Raw genomic sequence first — 21773 nt, forward strand, 5'->3', positions numbered from 1 at the left:
ATTGTAATACACATAAATCTAGAGAATCATGGAATTTGCAATAATAAGCCATGGAATATCAAATCAAGCATAGATTGTCTACCTACCTACAAGCATGAATTAAATTGTAAAACAACCCATTAAGCATAAGCATAATTGATTAATTCTAAAACGTGCGCAATTAAATCCCTTAAGCTTAGGTATTCTAGGACCTTTATCTATCACATTTTTCGGTCATAGACTAATTTCATGTTATTGCCCTTTTTAGGTACTTATCCCAAAAATAAGTTAATTCAGCTAAATAAGAGCTTAAAAGAAGTTATCTCAAACTGAATGGAAGAAAAGAGCAAAGTGGAAGCAAAAAGAAGCAAAGTGTGAAAAATCAGCAAGTTCGATCGATCTCAACATTCCTTCGATCGATCAGAGCAACATCTATCTAAACATATCAAGATGGATTCAAGCCTTTGTTTTTATCCAAAAGATCTCACCATCTTCGATCGATCCAACATTTCTCAGATAAATCAAAATTATTCGATCTTATCCATACCTACCACCCCACCTACCAATCTTGTCTCTGTCCTAAAATATCCCAAATATCTCAGAGATTTGTCTTTATTCAAAAAGGCACGCCAAGGATGATCGATCTCTGTAGCATTCGATGGATCTCACCAATGTTCGATCGATCTCAACACAGTTCGATCGATCGAACCTCCTCAAGTCTGGAATAAAATAAATTCTAGCTCATTAGAAGTTGGCTCATAGTGCAATCGTTGCAAGGACCTTAGTGCACGAATCCAGACCATTGGGTGTGACACTTGAGCCTCATATATAAGGATTTTGAGCCATTTTTACACATATCTTGAAAGATTGAACATATCTTCAAGACACATATCATATCTCATATCTTAGAGAGGAGGCTAGAGACTAGAGAGCTTTTACCCATCTTTGGGAGTTCTTTCATTCTTCTAGGGTTTCCATCAAGAAGGAGGTTATGCCTACCATGGAGATAACCTTTAAGGGTTAGATGACTACTTCAATGAGTGACTAGACATCTACTTGGGGCTAGAGTAGCCCCTAAGTTTGCTTCCTAGACCTAGTGTTTTGTATATTTTTGGGGATTTACTTATAATAAATGTTTTGATCTTAGATTTATATATATATCTTGTAGTTTTTACTTAATATGTGTGGATTAATTCTTTTAATTGACTTCTAACCATATGTCTATGTATGCTAGAATGGATGATTCATGTGCTTTTCTCTAGATTTAATGGAGTTTATGTATGTTTATATGTATGGATGAAATTAATCTAGAGATGGTCATAACATAGTGCTTAATTGAATATTCTTGTAATTTATTTGATGGTTCACACTTGTTTCTTGATGCATTATCCCACACCTTTAGCTTACTTAGTTTAATTTCCATATCTTTAGTGTAGATGTAGTGTAGTGGCTTTAGATTCATAGATAGATGGACAATCTATTCTTGTTCCTTGGTGTTCTATACTTATGAATGCAAATGGTGCATGCTTTTAGATAGTAGTGTGTGCATAAATTATGGTTTCATTGAATGGATTTTGGTCTCATTTGATAGGTTATGCTTTCCATTTGAATTGGCTAGACAATCTATACTTATTTGCCATCTATGCCTAGTTTCAATTAATGTCACACACACACAAAAGTTACAATTCAATTTCCCCCATTGATCAATAATTGCTAGTGTCTAGTGAAGTCAAGCTTAGTGGTGAGCTCTAGTACCCCAAGTCCTCTCCTCTATATATTTTTCCCTACATTCTAAATTGTTACCTTTTACTTGCTTTAATTTCAATTGCATTGTAGTTTAATCAACCAAACAAACCATCTTTTGATCATTTGACCTACCAACCCTATACATTGTTTCCATTACAAGCACGCCCACAATCCCTTCGGACGATCCCTACTCACCCTATCTATATTTTTAGTTAGAGGTAGTAGTGGCTTTTATAATTTTAAAACTTGGCTACATTGTACACTTACATTCTTAGTGCATCTTTAAATGTTGGTGCCCGCGATAACCACCAAGTTTTTGGCGCCGTTGCCGGGGATTCAATTGGCAGCGCCGTGTTTTTGAAGCAAATAAGAATTAGTACTCTTTTGATCATGTCTTTACTTTATTTTCTTTTTTGTTACTTATTGTGTTTGTTCTTGATTGGCTAGGTGCATTGAGCTAAGAGAGTCAAGCAAAGAGAATTAAAGAGTAAAGGAAGCAAGGAAGCCAAGTGAAGCTAAGCAAAAGCAAAAAGGAGCTGAAATCTAAAAATTTGCACAGCATTGCAAGGCTTGGAAATTGAAAATGAATTGAAGTTGCTTAAGGACCCTTTGTGAGATCTTTCTAACTCAATCTCTAGTTAAATCATCGGCCCACGTGGTGGCAATTTACTTTTACTTTGCATATTGTTCAAATATGGGAGTATTGGACCAATGTATGTGGAGAATGTTTGTTGATTGATTTGTTGTGGGGGCGAAGTGATTGTTATTTGCTTGTTATTTGTTTTTCTAGTGCATACATGGTCATAGGTCGTTGAATCCTACTCTTGTTCTCTTTAATTTGTATCTTGAATCAGTTGTTGTAATCCTAGGGGAAGAGGTAGTTCATATCACTCTATTTCACCAATGGAGGAATTGAATGACGACCACGTGGAGGACCTTAGTCACATAGATAACAAGGCATCCTCCACCCTAATGTGCATCATGAAAATATTCAAGTACCATTAGGCATGCCAAGACCATTCATCCCACCACAACAACAAGGCCAAATTCCATTGGGAATGTCTTGGCTAATTTTTGCTCCACAACCTCCCATGGTTCAAGTTAATCAAGGTGTTTGAGTAGCACTACCAGTTGTGAATCCTCCCATTGCTTTAAGAGTCCATTATGTGCCTAATGAATATAATGCACCCACTTGCATTCAATTGCCCCTATTTAGAGCACATCACTATGAGATTAAACCACAAACCATTCAAATGCTTCCCAAATATCTAGGACTTCCAAGTGAAGAACCTTATAAGCATTTGAATGAGTTTCTTAAAGTGTGTTCCACCGTGAAATACACGGACTTGCCAGAAGAAGTGTTAAGACTCAAACTTTTTCCTTTTACCCTTAAAGACAAGGCAAAATATTGGTTCGACAATCTTAGACCTTTTTCAATAACTTCTTGGGCAGAAATGCAACAAGAGTTCTTGAAGAAGTACTATCCGGTTTCGAAGACCAATGCCATGAGAACTTCCATTCGTGAATTTTCTCAAGGGGATGGGGAAATGTTTCATGATGCATGGGAAAGGTTTAATCACTTGTTTAGGAAGTGCCCACATCATGACATACCTAAGTGGTAACTAGTTTAATATTTCTTTAAAAGTTTACCGGATAGTCACTAGGGTATGGTTGATGCATCTATGGTTGGTTCTTATCTTGATAAGCATGAGGATGATGTGTGGCAATTGTATGAAAATATGAGTCAGAATTCAATGCATAGATCTTTATCCTCTAAAAATGGTAAAAATCTAGGTGGAAGGAAGAATGCCGGCATATATCAAGTTGACAATTCCAACAATATAGCCGCCGAGATAAAATCCTTATCTTAAAGGTTTGATCAATTTTTGATTAATCAAACTTTGGCGAATCAAATGTCTTCCTCCCCTAACCATTCTCATTATGCATCTAATGAATGTTGCATAACTTGTTCAAGTGTTTTACATTCTACTTCCAATTGTCCCCATGGACATGTGCCAAGTGAAAACCATGAGCAAGTCAATGCTACATTTGTCAACCAAGGGAATAATCCCTATGGCACTCATTACAATTCAAGTTGGAGGAACCATCCAAACTTCTCTTGGAAAAGCCAAGGTGAAGGCTCAAACCCTCCCCAAAGTGGTTTTCAAAACAAGTATGTTCCACCACCGATGCAAAGCTAAGGTTCCCAAGGTTTTAGATCTTCTTTTCAATCATGACATGGAAATCAATTCTCTAATTCTCATTTCCCTAACCAATCATCGTATTCCCAAGAAAATTCTAGGAGTCCCGCGTTTGAGGAAAAAGTGTTGACCGCTCTAGGCACTTTAGAAGCGAACACTCAATTGCTTCATTCCTATTCCCAATCCATTGCTAAGCTAGAAACTCAAGTCGGGCAAATAGCTAGTACTTTGAATGCTAGAGAGAAAGGGAAGATGCCTTTGAATGCACCACCAAAGCAACAATATGTTGTGGAGACTCATTCTTCATCGAAAGGTCACACAATTGAACATGTCAATGCGGTGACAACCTTAAGAAGTGGGAGAATTATGGACAATCAAGTGAGTATGTCCAATGAAGAGAGTGAACTGGTGCAACCAAAAGTTGACACCCGTCCCGTTTCACATCCTATTCCTCCTTCATTACATGTGCATAACCCATTTATTGAAAAAGTAATGGAAAATGATTTGAACAAAGTTTTGATAGATGATTTGAAAAATTCTTGTGACAATTTGAAAAATTCTTGTGCTGAAGATTCTTCAAAGAAAAATTTTGAAAAAGATTTTGAGACTAAAGCTCCATTTCCAGATGCCTTGAAAGGATCCATTTCTCTTGACAAACAAAAGACCAAGACTAATGAAATCATTGATGTGTTTAGGCAAAAGAAAATTAATCTTCCACTTTTAGATGTAATCAAACAAATTCCAGCTTATGCCAAGTTCTTAAAAGATCTTTGCACCCAAAAGAGGAAGAACAAGAGCGAAGCACCAAGAAAAGTGGTCTTAACCGAGTAAGTGAGCTCCATTTTGTAGCATAACACTCTCCCAAAGTTTAAGGACCCCGGTTCACCTACTACTTCTTGCATCATCGGTAACCATGTCATTAATCGGGCTCTCTTAGACTTAGGAGCAAGTGTTAACCTTCTTCCATATTCAGTGTATGTCAAATTGGGCTTAGGAGACTTGAAACCGACATCAATGGTTTTACAACTTGCCGACCGATCCATCAAAAAGCCCCGGGGTATCATTGAGGATGTTTTGATTAAGATTGATAAGTTCTTCTTCCCTATTGATTTCATTGTCATAGACACGAAACCAGTTCTGAATCCCAAGAGCCAAATTTCCGTTATCCTTGGCTGTCCCTTCTTGGCAACCGCAAATGCCAACATTAATTGTAGGACGAGGATAATGAAAATCTCATTTGGCCACATGATGGTGAAGTTGAACATCTTTAATTCAACCCTGAATTCAATAGACAAACATGAAAAGGTGTGTGTTGTTGAAAAATGCATAGCCAATGAACTTGATAAAGTTGAGTTTTTGCTTAGAAGTGGAAGTTCTAAGAGTTCATCTTTAAACTTGAATTCAAGAATTGTTGTTTCAAAACCTTGTGTTGAAAGGGCATGGAAGCCCAATAGTTGGATAGACCACGAACCATCAATGTCTTTTGAATCAAATCCAACAAGTTCTCTAGAGAACCATTTGTTGGGTGGGATTCAAAAATCCATTCACCCCATCAAGGAGGGGATGCATAATAAGATATTTGATCCAAGCTAAAAGAGCCCAACGTCTTGCTAGAGACGTTAAAGACTAGTGAATTCGTAGGGTTTACAACCTTATTCCTCCCTCATTTCTATTTTACCTTTCATTTCTTACGTCGTCTAGATATATTCTAGGTTTATACATATGGCTAGGAATTGTGATTAAGAATGCATGCACTTTCATTCTAAAAATAGGCATTTTGCACTTGTTTGATTGACCTCAAAAGAAGTTCGATCGATCAAACATCCATCTTTGCATCCAATTATCTCTCAGTCCCATCGATCGTGAATTTCCAGCATATTTTAGCTCTCTCTGTATTGAGCGAACTTCAGTTCAGATCGATCTGAGTGTTTCAAGATCGATTGAAATTTCCCTCAGATCGATCTTCATTCCATACTTAGAAATTTTTTTGAACCCCTTGAAAAAGGCCTCTCTGTGTATCGATCGAACTTGTCTGTAAGTTTTCAACTATTCGATCGATTGAAATATCTTCCAGATCGATCTTGGAATGATCTGTGATGACCCTGGTTTTTAGGCCAGCGTAACCTGTGATGAACCGTAAGGATGATCCGATAACGGATCCGAATGCGGAAGTTAAAACAGAAAACAAGACTCTTAGAAGTCAAAGTGACCTTCCATGAGGTCGTGGAACTCAACAAGAATTGATGTGGAAGCAAAAGATCAAAAATATGACAAATAAGCCCCCAGGGGCAAAATAGTCATTTTTGAAAATTGTAGATTCGGGTGCCACTGAGCACACCACTGGAAGGACAATGAAAAACTAACAAGATGGACTCAAGAATCGCATGATTCGGAGTCCGGACGAAGGAGAAATGGCATGACGAAGAAAAACGAGCACTTAAGACAAAAAGGGTAAACTGGTAATTATCCAGGAAGAACCGGGTGCCACCGAGCACACCGTTAGAAAGACAACGAAAAATTAGTTAAGTTTAAAAAAAAATTCACTTGAATCAGAGTCCAGACGAAGGAGAAAAGCCCAAAAGAAGAATTGACGTCGCGGCGACCCGACGAGGGGCCATGACATCCCCATGCACACACCCATGCACGCGCCCATGCACGCCGCACACGCGCTGGGTGCACCATGGCTGGCAGCAGCAGCCATAAAGCTGCTGTGGGGTAATTTTTCAGAAAAATCCAGAACAGAGGCTGAATTTGGAGGCCTAGATGAACTTTTTTGCAAAAACACAAAGAAGAAACCCCTCTCAAAATCAAGTTTTCTACATGGCTTTCTAGAAAAATAAAAAAAAACTCACTGTAAAATGCCCTCCCAAGAAAACTGGTCCAGAGGGTCCAAAAAGCTGCTAAATTTAAAAACTGAGAGCTGAACTACGGATGCAATTTACGATGCCAAGATGGTTTTTCTGGAAAAACACGGGAAATAAACCCCCCCTAAAATCATGTTTTCTATTCAACCATGTTGAAAGAAGAAAATAAAACTACTGTGAAAAGTCTATAATGCCCTTAGATCTGAATATGCAAAAAAAGTGCGAAATCAATTCACAAGAGGCTCAAAACACAAACGATAAGGTTTTGCCCAGAAACGACCATGCACGCAAACGTAACTTACCTATTTGGACGTGCTACAATGGTTCACGACTTAAAAATACCACCGATACAAAATCCAACCCACCAACAGGCAAAAAGGCAAAAATGGAACTTGGAATGAAAACTCGGAATCCAAAAATACAAAACGGGATCAAATGACCGTTTACCCCTTCGCCACACTTCAAACATGATTTATAAGACCCTATGAAAGAATGAAAATGGAATTCCCACACCCGATGCAACCATAGTGAAGCAATGACTTGCGATTTTTCAAGATTTTCACAATATTTCATGAAGTTAAAAAATACATAGAATATAATATACATGTCATTGGCCTTCGGCCTCATCTCATACACATCAAATACATTGAAAGGAGTGTACTTAAGTACACATTACATACATGGAATCAAATATACATATTTTGACATATAAGTCTAGAAAATGACATTTCATGCTAACATTTGTATGAAATGGAAACTTAAAAGCTACACGACATCCAAGGACTGCTAGGCGTCACGAACCAAGTCTTCGTACCTGAAATATGCCCCAGTATTGTAGGGGTGAGTAACATAAAGCTACTCGTAGGAGATGAGCATGCATCGACCTAGCATTTTACAAATTTATCACCTTAAGGGGAAACATATTAAAGGGGCTCATGCCACCTAACGTCTATGTCCAAGTGAGACTCGGGGAGCATCCTAAGCTACCTTAGAGTCTAAGCAACAAGAATCATGATATACATATGTGTATGAAACGAATTATGGTTGGGATAATCCAAAGAACACGACAAGAAGAATGCTTGAGCATAGATTAACATGAATTGCATTTTCTATAAAATTGAACTAGGTCTAGAGTAATCCATACAACATGACAAAAGCATATTTGAATACAAGTTAACAAGATCACATTATCCATGCAATTTAACAACAAAAGAGCTTGTTATATAATGCAATAAGGTTTAAGTTCTCAAAGCCATCAACTTAGAATCTAAAGCACAAAATAACAGTAGTGGTTCATGCCACCTAACGTCTATGTTATAAATGAATCAATAGGATCAATCCTAAGCTTTATTAGAACGTCAAAACACGATTTTCAATATTGATGCAATTTAACCAACATTGAAACTTCCAATACAATGCATAAAGCACAATTTTGCAAAGTTAACATCCTGTAACTTAAAAATAGAATGACAATTAAGAAACAACAAGTTACAACATCATATAGTTATCAACTTGAAAATGAAATGCGAAATCAAACAAAGTGGATACTCGGACGTCACGCTGGATCAGACCAACAACATAGTTACTTTAGGGTTACTATCCCATGGGTAACCTCCCTATGTGCGCACTAGACTATATATAGAGGAACTATCCCCCGTACTAGAACCGTGTCCTAGACATAGTCAAACAACGACATCCCCAAGTTTCCAAAATCAACAAGTTGTGCAACAACGCATATATCAACAGGAATATACAAGATAATCAACTATCTACTAAGCACATGGAAACCTATACGATATATGCTCTAAATCCACAACTAATATGATATGATGAATGTCGAATCTTCAGTGTGCGATTCGTTACACGCTATGTACGAAAGATGTTAAACACGAAGTGTGCAAATCATTACACAATGTAACAATATATTCAATAAGGAAAATATATTCTCATGAATACAAACATAGCAACTATGTTATCCAATGTTCAAAACATAACCAAATGAATATACAACAAGTTTAAGTCCATGATTTGAATATAGAAACCACTTTTAAAACACAACTAGATCATGAAGCAAATTGATAGAATTTAAATAGATAAAAATAATTAAATTCTATAGATTCTGATTCAATTCCAATTAACCTCAATTTAACATATGTTAAAGGACATGGCAAGGTCATCACCTATATCCATTCTAAAACTCAATTAGGTTGTTAGAACAACAAAGTAGAACTTTAATTAAATCATGCTAATTTAAATCCCAAGGTTCTAAAACAACTTCACATAGTCCCAAATTAATATATACTAGTAAATAAGTCATGGCCAATACAAACATCAAGTTAAAACCTTCATTAAGCTAATAGGACCACAAAATAGATTTTAATTAATTCTTTTAATTAAAATCTCTAGATTTTCAAACTTAACCAAATGCTCTCAATTTAACATATCTTAGAGAACATGCCAAGGACTAATGTAATATCACATTACAAACGTATTTCATGCAAGTTACACCTATGTAAATTAAACTTTCACTAAAGTTAAATATAACATAAAGGTTGCAATTCTCATGCAATTAATCCTAATTTAATATATGTGAACAACCACACCAAAGCTTAATTTTCTAACATGCCACAATTCAATTCCAAGTTGTATATCACCATGAGGATTAAATCTTAAACAAGGAAATTAATTAAATGAAAGGTTTCAAAACCTCACTGAATATTCTAAATCAAATATATGTGAAGCTATATGGCATGTAGATCAAGAATATTAAGTCAGAATTCAAATGGAGTGAATTGTGCACTCGGGACAAATTAATTAATAATTACTAATTTTCAAAACACCTCCAATTACTTTCAAATTCAACTATGTTGAAGAGCATGCTAAGGCCTAATATAATATGCTAACACATATTAATTTCAAGCTAGTTAAGGCCATGTGAATTAATCTTTCACCTAAGATAAATATTAAATAAAATCTTTAATACTTATTCAAATGTTCCAATTTTAATACACGACAATGAGCATATCAAGGGGCAATATAAAATCATGCTACATGTTTAAACCAAGTCATGAGCAACCGGAAAAATTAGATCCCGTACAAGAAAAATAAATAATAAAATCTCTAGATTTTATATTTAATCATGCAAATAAGTAGTATAAACATCACAAGCATGCTATATAACAAGAATTTAAACCTAGAACATCTCCTATCTCAATTTGAGATGAAAATCTCAAATGCCATCAAAATGGAACGGCTCTGAATCCGACGAAACTGCAAGGTTTTGTCGGGAATAACACCGTGAACATAACCCCCATGAAAGCCCCATTAAAATCATAACTTGACCTCAAAACCAAACTCAAGAAATGGTCAAAACTGAATTCTAATAAAGGGGAAAGGTAGAGCACGGCGAGGGGAACAACAAACGTTAACGCCGAAGACTTTCCATCAAGGAAAAGTGAACCAACAGAGGAGAGAGAAGATGGCAGCACCCCTTGGGCTGCCATGGGAGCTCCAGGTTGTGCATGAAAAGGGGAGAAGATGAAAAATGAAATATATCTCTCCCCTTTTATAGAAATCTCAAAAAGTTCCTCGAACGGGCCCCGCCGGGTCAGAAAAAGTGAAATTTGAGCAGACGCGCTCAAATGGCAAAACTTTGTGAATAAAAAAGATTTGAAATGATAAAATATGAATAACGGAAGAAACAGCGTCAAAAACTGAATCCCAAGTAGAAAGTTATGCCCAAAACAAGTTTGGCGCAAACCGGGGCCAGAAACCCTGAAACTGGAAAACATCAACCAGGAGGAAATTCCAAGAGTACACAACTCGACAAAATGTGAAAATGAATCCCGTACGAGGATCCAGGCTCAAAACAAGACATTTTGCAATAACTTTCATTAATTGCACAATGGCCTCTCTAAAAAGTGAAAACTGCACTTATGGCCCAGAATGAAAATATCTTCCAAATATATTTCTTAAAAACCCTTGAAATAAAATATCTTCAAAAGATATTTATGAAAAACACCCCAAGAAAAGAAAATAATTTCAAAGAACTTTGCATCCATGCCCCTATGGACACCGGGAGCAACCAGAGTACTTTCTTGCAAAAGTAAAGATACGTATTTCGTGGAAACCACTTAAGATGAAGGCACGTGAAGTCAAAAACCAACTCCGAGCATGAGAAGTGAGGTTGTGCCAAAAACTGACAAACAGAGATAAGACAAAATAGGGAAAAGAACGAAATAGCGCATAGTGTCGAAAAACGAAAAATAGGAAAATGACTCGGTCCTCAAAGGAAGTTTTCAATACACGGAAAAGAGTCTCAGGAACCAATTCTGAGCACTCGAGATGACACTAAGCGACACGAAACAGAGCTCAGAAAAGAAAATTAAACGAAAAAAATTCATTCGTAAAATTTCAGGAAAAAGGAAAGGAAGGAAAATGACCGGGTCGTTACATGATCAATTTGTGTCCTTTTGTTGACTTTGACTTTGACTACCCATTTTGAATTTTGAATTTATAAAAAAAAAAAAAAACAATGAAAAATATTTTCAATTTTTATTTTATTTTATTCCCAAAAATTTCAAAATATATATATATAGTTTTAAGGAATTTTTCAAAGATACCAAAATATTTTTTTTTTCCTTTATTTTTATTTTATTTTAAAAAATATTTTCAAAAACTCTAAAAAGATTTTTTTTTATTTTATTTTTCTAAAAAAAAAATATCCAAAAACATTTTATTTTTATTTTTAAAAATCCAAAATTATTTTTAAAGATTCAAAAATTAAAATTTTTTTTTTTTTCAAAAATTCTGTGTCGTTTTAAAGCTTAGATCGATCTATGTTTCTTTAAGATCAATCTATGTTTCATCGATCTGAGAGTTTTACAGATCGATTAATCATATCGGGAACAGTTTTTAAAAATAGAAGCCAAGGGTCATTTTGATCGATTTACACATCGATCTCAACCCTAGCTCCCTTTTGCCATTACAACCCTTCTTCCCAACCTCCGGCGAGCTTCCCAAGCTTCGACACTTCATCTCTCGTCTCAAATCTCATCTCTCGTCTCAAATCTCATCTCTCTCTCTCTCGATCCACTTCTCTCCCCGATTTGGTAAGTTTGAGTTGTATTTTTGGATTTATAGCTTCAATCATTTGTTTTAGATGCTTTCCATGCTTAGATCTTAAGTTTCCATGATTGAATGTTTCCATTTTTGAAGTTGATGAAGCACATGTATAAATATGTATGTAGTTTTGTATATATTTTCATTCTGAATCTGATTTTGGGGGTCACGTGCCTATTCAAGAGACCATTTTTGTGTTGTTGAGGTGTAGAGGTACCCACAAGCTTGCTTGGGTACCCCCCTGTGTCATCCATGTCACAGATCTGTGACTTTTCGAATTTCTTGCAGCAATTCGATCGGTCGAAGTTTTCTCTGAACGATTAGAGAAAAATCGATCGAACTTAGTCCTAATCGATCTGAGAAAGATCGATCTCATATTTTCTTGATCGATATAATTTCACAGATTTGCATTTGCACACTTCACACCATCCATAATGTTCATGCTAGTTTCTTGATGCCCAATGCCTATGTTTTCCACATTGGATGCATTCCATACTTACACTATTTAGCATGCTTCACTTAGTCACTATTTACTTGACTGCGTTATCACTTGCATATATTCATGTCTATTATTCTGAGTTGTCTATCTTACTTGACATACATGTTTCTATATACTGTGCTTCAATTCTCTATTATCTATTACTAACTTATTTTGCAAGTGTTTCTTTTCTGTTTCGCAGGCCATGGCACGAGTTAAGATAGTCGCCCATCGATAGTATCCGAGGAGAGTATGACAGAGAGTAGAGGATCCAGCTGAGCCTTCTCATGCCCAGGATCCAGAACAGGTTGAGCAGGCTGAGTAGCATGAGCAGTTATAGGAGTATGAAGAGCCAGCCCCGGCTCAGTCTGACTGCTCTGCCTCTACCGCTTCTGCATTTTCATCCCATTCTGATGAGGATGAGCATATATCTTCTCCTTCTCCACGACCGGCATAACCTGGCCAGGTTCGAGACCGACCTATTTGGAAGTTCAGATGCCTTTCGGTGTCCCATGAGTCCGTTTTTGATATAGCTTTCTTCTCCCGGTCAGTCTCGACCCGAGCAGCTTTTGACGACATTGAGCGGCGCGGCATTTTAGCCATTCTGGCGCCAATTACTTATCCAGTTTTCTCGCGGCTTGTTCAGATGTTTTTCCAGAACCTCCGGCCGGCCTCGGGTAATCTGTCAGAGCTGTGAACTACTATTGATGGCCACCCTATCATCATCACAGTTGACACTTTGGCCACTTCTTCTCAGTGCCCACATGTCTACCCTCCAGGTCTTGATTATCCTATTCTGAGGAGGCCTTCTGATGCAGACATGGCTGTTGCTTTGATTGGCCATTACATAGCTAGCGAGACTTTCGCCACTCGGACTTATTTGCCCAATGACCTATGGTTTTTTGATTTGGTCTTGTACCGAAATGTGTTTATGGCCGGGCATAAGATCAAGAGGCGTTTTAATTTTTTGGCAGCCCTTTATGCATTCTACACCAGGCACTGGTTCTCCATTCCTGCACTCTACGGGGGTGTTATGATGAAGTTATACATAGATTATATCAGCAAGGCTAAGCCCAAGCGGGCTAAGTATCTCCCCTTCGCTAATCTTATTACTTAGATCCTCCGAGACCAACGCTACCCTTTCCATCCATAGGAGTGTTCTGAGTCAAGGGCTTGCCACTATGGTAAGAAGGACTAGAATAAGAGCTACAATGCTCCTATCAAGAGCTTGGAGAAGGACCCTATCTTAGCAGCAGAGGAGGCTTCAGAGGTTGAGGAGGCAAAGATGGCAGCAGCAGTGAACGATCCAGCAGACGCATCGACGGCTGCAGTACATATGGATATAGACCTGGAGCAGCAGCATCCAGAGGAGTTGCAGCATCACTCTCCAGCTGGGTTGCCAGTTCATTCCCAGGAGCAGGGTCAGGATGTACCATAGTTTCATGATCCAGTTATTCTTGATGCTCCAGTTCCGACACCTGGCTTAGGAGAGCGTGTCCAGTCATTGGAGGATGTAGTACTCTCTCTCAGAGTAGATATTTCTACTCTCCGTGCAGATGTCTTAGCTGCGTTGCGTGACATATCCAAAGATATCTAGGGATCACGCCTCGCTCGCCTCTCTGACTGATTTCTCTATCTCTTTACTCTCCTCATTTGATATATCTGTGATACATTACTACTGAAATGATATTTTTGCGGCCAGTCTATTGGCCCTGATACTGTGATGTGCTGTACATTATTTCTCTTTTTCTATGCATGATATTTTTGGATGTCTGGATTTTATATTGACACATTTATCTGTGATTGACTCCATTTATCAGGTATATCCCAGTGACTTCAGTAAGAGAGAGTGCTGCCCAATTTTTTTTTTCAGGACCACCCTTATTCCTCTCTCTTTACTTCTTTTCCTATCCCATTTACACTTGCAAATCCACTGTGCACTATTATTATCCCTTTTGTTATCTGATGAGTTTTATCCAAGTGCCATCTTTTCAAGACTGCAGTCAATTCCAAGTTTGGGGGGGGGGGGGGGGGGGGTTACAACACCCACTTTGGATATTTGTGTCCCGGCCATTCTTCGCCTTAGTTGCACTGGTATACTCTTTCCTTTTGTTCTCTTTGCACATTGAGGACATTGTGCCATTTAAGTTTGGGGGTAATGGGTGTTAATTACAGTGTTTACTTTCAATTCAAAATTTTAAGCATGACTTGTGTATTTGAGGGATTTTCTATGATTGGTGCATAAGTAGCTATGATTTTGATCTTTTGAGGACTATATTGCTTAAAATTTAAAAATTGCTTGATTTGAGAGTCCAATACTCCTTGTATGCCTTGTGGATGCCATTTAGGAGTAAATTTTTCGAAAGATTGATATCATGCTTGCACTTGTGGTCCACATCATCTTGATTTTGTGATTGTTTTGAGATTCACTCTAAGATTCTACAGTAGCATAGGGATACACTAGCATTCATTTGTGGGGTACATGCTTTGTTGATTATTGAATTGGTTATATCCCAATTGGAGTAGTGCAATGAAAGCTTTTATTTTAATAAAGGTGGATAACAAACCCTTTTCATTGAGTAGCCGGGATTCTAGCCTCATCAAGCACTGAATTTCTCACGCCGAAAGGTGGAGGGCCCAAACTCTAGGTAAATAATTGATTCTCAAAAAAAAAAAAAAAAAAAAAAAAAAAAAGTTGTTGCAAAGCAAATAAAAAGTGAGGACTTCTCCCAAAATGTGAGAAGTGGGAAATGATTAGATGGAGGTGTTTTAATTTATAGCCTAGTTAATTTGAGCTTGTAAGTCCTTAGGGGTGTTTGAACACCTAGTGCCCTAAAGCTGTCTGGTTTGGGAGTCATTAACCTAACGCTCGACCTCATGGATCGCTAGAAAGCTTAATAGATCAACACATTGCACCATGCTTCCATCTTTGATCCTTAGGGATATAAAAAAAATAGAGTAAAAAGAATAAGCGCACCTAGATCAAATAAGTTTTAATAAAAGGTCCACTCTTTGTCTTGATGATCGATATTAGATTTGTGTGCTAGTTTAAGGGTAAAGATGTGATCATTTCTTTAGTTGGCTTAGATAGCAACATATTTGATGCCGGTCCACTCAAAAAGGATTTTAGAGTTGTTTTGATTTGCATGATCATTTTCTTGATGTGTGGAGGACTATACTTGCTTACTTGATGTTGAAATTTTGGGTGATTGCTTGGAAATGGTTGAAAAATTGCATACTTGAGGTAAGTTTTCTCCCAATGCTTGTTTGTAATATTGGTGTCTCTTTTGTGAGAATGAGCTTAATGTTTATGAGTAGCATTTCTGGAAACCCTCACGAGACTTCACTCGTCCACTATGGGTAACCAAGGGATTTAAAAGGCTTGTCGCATATGCTAAATACAATCATGTTCCCTACGAAAGTGGCGTTATCCATTTATTGCTTTCTAGTTCATAGTTTTATAGTCGTTCATTTTATTCCTTTACTTCATAGTTCATTGCTAGAGACAAGCAATATTTAAGTTTACGGGTGTGATGAGCGCTAAAAAGTGCGCAATTAAATCCCTTAAGCTTAGGTATTCAAGGACCTTTATCTATCTTATTTTTCTGTCTTAGACTAATTTCATGTTATTGTCCTTTTTAGGTACTTATCCCAAAAATAAGTTAATTCAACCAAATAAGAGCTTGAAAGAAGTTAGCTCAAGCTGAATGGAAGAAATGAGCAAAGTAGAAGCAAAAAGAAGCAAAGTGTGGAAAATCAGCAAGTTCGATCGATCTCAACATTCCTTCGATTGATCAGAGCAACATCGATCTAGACATATCAAGATGGATCCAAGCCTTTGTCTCTATCCAAAAGATCTCACCATCTTTGATCGATCCAACATTTCTTAGATTAATCGAAATTATTCGATCTTATCCACACCTACCACCCCACCTACCACTCTTATCTCTTTCCCAAAATATCACAGAGATTTGTCTTTATTCAAAAAGGCACCGCCAAGGATGATCAATCTCTGCAGCATTCGATGGATCTCACCAATATTCGATCAATCTCAACACAGTTCGATCGATCAAACCTGCTCAAGTCCAAAATAAAATAAATTCTAGCTCATTAAAAGTTGGCTCGTGGTGCAATCATTGCAAGCACCCTAGTGCATGAATCTAGACCATTGAGTGTGACACTTGAGCCTCATATATAAGGATTTTGAACCATTTTTACACATATCTTGAAAGACTGAACATATCTTCAAGACACATATCATATCTTATATCTTAGAGAGGAGGCTAGAGACTGGAGAGCTTTTACACGTCTTTGGGAGTTCTTCCATTCTTATAGGGTTTCTATCAAGAAGGAGGTTATGCTTACCATGGAGATAGCCCTTGAGGGTTGGATGACTACTTCAATGAGTGGCTAGACATCTACTTGGGGCTAGAGTAGCCCCTAAGTTTGCTTCCTAGACCTAGTGTTTTGTATATTTTTGGGGATTTGCTTGTAATAAATGTTTTAATCTAGGATTTATATATATATCTTGTAGTTTTTACTTGATGTGTATGGATTAATGCTTTCAATTGATTATCTACTTCTTACCATATGTCTATTGGTGTCGGCTCGAAGGTCGCACAAAACTTTGAGTTTGGAAATTAGTGTCAAGTGGGCACCATAATTTAAATTTATAAACTGCTTAACACCTATACTATGTAGTATGAGTGAGAAAAGATCGTCCCAAGGGATTGAATTGTCATACTAGCTTGAGGAATCAAAATTAGGGTTAGTAGGTCGAGTGATCAAAATAGTGGTTGGTTGAATTAAACTAGATGTAAATTAAACTAAAGTAAGCAATAATGCAATAGAGAGAATAAAAGATAGAGAGAGATCTTGGGGTTTAGAGATCACCACTAAGCATACCTTTTCTACACCTTTAATGAATGATTAATGAGGGGAAGAACATGTATTGCAATAAAGTGTGTATGTGTGGCTGTTTCAACAAGCATGGATGACAAATTAAGCATATATTGTCTAAACAACATGGTGGATAGCACAACATATCAAATTAAGCTATTAATCCTTTCTTTAAGCTCACAATCCAAACACATCACAAGGTTAGAGATACATTTTACTTGCTTTCCATAAGTACGGAACATCAACAACAAGCATAGATTGTCCTCCCATTTAACAACTACACTACAACTAAGCTATTGACATAAAATTAAACTAATTAAACTAAGGGAGAGGCACAATCCATCAAGAAATGAGTATGGACTATCAAATAAACCACAAGAACATAACATTAAGCACTAAGTCCTGACAATCTCTAGATCTATAGCATCAACATACATAGACATGCATCAATAACACAAGAAATAGAGACAAACACATGAACATCTATTCTAACATATATAGATATATAGATAGAATGAAATGATTAATTGGAAGCATTAAACCATATAAATCATTAAAGAAATAAGATCTATATATATAAAAGTGTCAAGACATGAATCACAATACAAATCCCCTCAAAAATACATAAATCAAGAAATAGAAAACATGCTTAGGGCTAACTCTAGCCCCAAAAGGATGTCTAGCCACTCATGGATGATGTTCTCCAACCCTCAAGGGCAAGCTCCATGGAAGAAATATGCTCCGTGGTTGATAAAGAGTCTTCAATGGTGTCTCTAGCTTCCTCCTCTTCTTTGCTTCCTCCCTAAGAGTTCTCTAAGGTATGGTATGATATGAGATAATACACAATATGATCCTCTCTCTTTTTTATTACAAAAAGTAATCCTTATCCTTATATAGGTAGGTCAAATGATACCCAAAATGAGCTGGGGTTGTACAGCAAATATTCCCCAATGATTGGATAAAGGACAACTTTTGTGAGCTGGAAATTAAACTTTTTTGCACTGGAGGAAGTTCGATCGATCGAACCTTGGACTTGGATTGATCGAACATGGCTAAGATCTATCGAACTGAAGTTGGATCGATCCTTAATGGCAGCGCCTTTTTGGATAAAAACAAATCTGAGATATTTTGAAGATATTTTTGGGAAAAGGACAAAAGTGGTTGGTAGGGTGGTACAACTGGATAAGATCAATCATTTTAATAAGGACAAGAATGTTCGATTGATCAGAGAAGGAAGTTGGATCGATCAAACTTTTGAGATCTTTGAACAGGGACAAACATGGCTCGGATCTATCTTGAAGTGCTGAGATCGGTGAAAGTTAAATCGATCAAACTTTTCTTGAGATCAATCGAAGTTGCTAAAATTCCACCCTTTGCTTCCTTTTACTCTACTTTGCTCCTTTCTTTGATTAATCCCAGAATTGCTTCAATTGTGCTCTTATTTGGCTGAGTAAGCTTATTTTGGGGATAAGTACCTGAAAATGGAAATAACACGAAATCAATACAAAGCGGTAAAATAAAGTAGATAAAGGTTCTACAATAACTAAGCTTAAGGGGTTTAAATACACACTTTTCAACGCTCATCACACCCCCAAACTTAAATATTACTAGTCCCTAGCAATGAACTACGAAGTAAAGGAATGAAATGAACAACTATACAACTATGAACTAGAAAGCAATAAATGGATAACGCCACTTCCGTAGGGAACACAATTGCACTTAGCATATGCAACAAGCCTTTTAAACCCCTAGTTTACCCCTGGTGGACGAGTGAAGTCTCGTGAGGGTTTCCAAAAATGATACCCACAAACATTAAGCTCAATATTAGAAAAGAGACACCAATATTGCAAGCAAGCATTGGGAGAAAACTACCTCAAGTGTAATGACCCGGGTTTTGTAAACTCGGTGCGTAAGTGATGACCAAAAGATGACCCATTAACGGATCCAAAATGCAGAAACAAAAGGTGAACAATGGTCTCTAGAGATACAACATGTCTATAAGACACCAATGTGATCCTCAATGAGGTCACGGAATCCATAGAAAACAAATGCGGAAGCGACGTCTTAAAAACTGGCAAAAATGAACCTAGGGGCAAAATGGTCTTTTAAGACTGAAATGGGTGCCACCGTACACACCATTGCAAAGAAAACAAAAAATTAACGGGGATGGACTTAAGAATGACTTGATTCGGAGTCCGGACGAAGAAGATATTAAGACTTGAAGTCAAGGAAAGAAAGACCCCCTTTCGGTTCAAACCGAATCCTAACACTACCTCACTTAAACTTTAATATGTTGAGGTACAAAGGGAATCTGAAGCTCTAATTGGTACCATTGGAAATTTTATTTCGACGCGGTCAGTTTAGAATCAAGTATGGACCAATTCGAAGTTGAAACAAAGAAGTTATGATAGTTCAAAGTTGGAAGACCAAAGTTGAACCCGCAAACAAATTCTGGAAGACTTGAACTAGTTCACCCTTCTTGGACCAGTTCAACATGGATAGTACACCCATGCTGGACCCAAAGCTTTATCTTGAATCGGTTCAGCCCACCTTGACCAAGTTCAACCCACCCAGATTGCAGAAAATAGCAGAAACAGTAAAAAAGTGCAAAAAATGAGTTTGAAATAGGATTTATGTGACCAAGATGATGTTTTCTTGAAAATGTCGGTGAAAAAACCCCCCCTAAAACCACATTTTCTATGTGACCATGTCAAGACTGAAATTTATTTGTCAACGTAAAATCCCCAAAAGGCCATTGCATTAGATTTGTAAATAAAATGTAAAAAAGTGTGCAAAGGAAGTTCATTTCATGAAATGGTGTGAATTGTGCCCAAGTGAGCATGCACGCAAATGTATTACATCTATTTAGACATGCGCCAATGGTTCACGACCTCCGTAAACACTCAATGCAAAAAGTGATCCTCCAAACCTCCATTTCATAAGATTTTGTCTAAAAATATAAAATATGGAGACTAAGAGCATATGCAAAATTTGGAAAGGTGTTTGGCTCTTGGCCACACCTCGAATAAAGTAAATAGACCTCAAATGAAATCTCATAACCTAAAAATACCTCCCATTGCAAAAATGATACTTAAAAACCTTGGGTTTTTCATTTGTCCCCTTTAAAAGCAATTTTCCATGAATAATGCATAAAGGTGAATCTAAATGTAAATTGGCTCTTGGCCACACTATAATACATTCATAGAGCATCAAAAGGTACACTGAAGTGTACATTACATAGTTTAGACAACAAATACATATTTTGTCATACTAAGCAAAATGGAACAAGATATGGTAACATGTGCATATTCTAACATCATAAAAATACTCCAAGAAGTCTAGCAAGTCTATGATTGTTGTGGATCCCATAATATTACTTCTTTACCTAAAAAACACCCGGTAACTTCGGGGTGAGTAAACAAGTTTACTCGGAGGGAATGCATAGGTTTATCTTTATACAAGGTTTGCAATTCAATATAATTTAATCTATGCTATTAAAGTGACATTAAAACTTTTAACATAGCATAATGAGATGTAAATTCACAAAGTTAACAACTTGGAATTTAAATGCGAAATCAAACCAAAGTGGATACTTGGATATTCCCCAGATTAAAACCGTACTCTTAAGATCACTTTAGGGCTATTAACCCATGGGTACCTTTCCCCTAGTGCGCACTATAATGTAGGGAGCTCTCTATCTCCGTACTAGAACCAAGTCCTAGCCAAGTCATGTTCTTGATAATATCCCAAGTTTCCAAAATCAACAAGTAGAGCAACTAGTGATGCTATGTGATAAAACACAACAGGATCCATGAATTGAATGACTAAATCATTAGAACAATAAGATAGAAATTAATTAAACTAATTAAGTAATTTCTCTAGATTTCAAGAATTGTCCAAATGATTCCAATTAAACATATGACAAGTAGTAACTCATGTACATGCCATATTTCAAGTCAAAAATGGAATTCAAGCATGGTACAATTAAGTAGATTTTAAATCAATTGATCCATTTATTTCTTATTTCCATACAAGACATGCATACAACATGGATATCACTATAAGAACAATTAAATCACTTGAAAGATAAATTATAACACCCCCTACCTCAACAGAGAATAGAATCTCTATAATCCAAGGCAACCAAGCTTAAAAATGGAAAATGAAACAAGGGTTTTATAGAAGAAAGTGAGAGGAAGCTTTTATATTCCAAGCTTCAAGGTCTAAGGTGAGTGCAAGGTTATCAAAATGAAGCTCAAAGCTTTAATTCAAGCTTAGCTTCAATGGAGATTTCTTAAGGTTCTTGGTAGAAAGGTGGTGAATCAATGAAAATGTATTAGAAAACCTTAAGTAAAAGTGGTGGGGATCTCTACTCACTAGGTGCTCTTGTACTACCTCACACACACACACTTCCAAGACTAATTGTGAAGCCTACACTTGTAATGAATCTAAGTGAGCTTCCAAGATCAAATATTGAGCCTACAC

Source organism: Cornus florida, unplaced genomic scaffold, assembly GCF_030987335.1.
Source record: "Cornus florida cultivar Cherokee Brave unplaced genomic scaffold, ASM3098733v1 CherokeeBrave_3.0.0_Hap2_Chr10, whole genome shotgun sequence".
In the NCBI taxonomy this organism is placed as follows: domain Eukaryota; kingdom Viridiplantae; phylum Streptophyta; class Magnoliopsida; order Cornales; family Cornaceae; genus Cornus; species Cornus florida.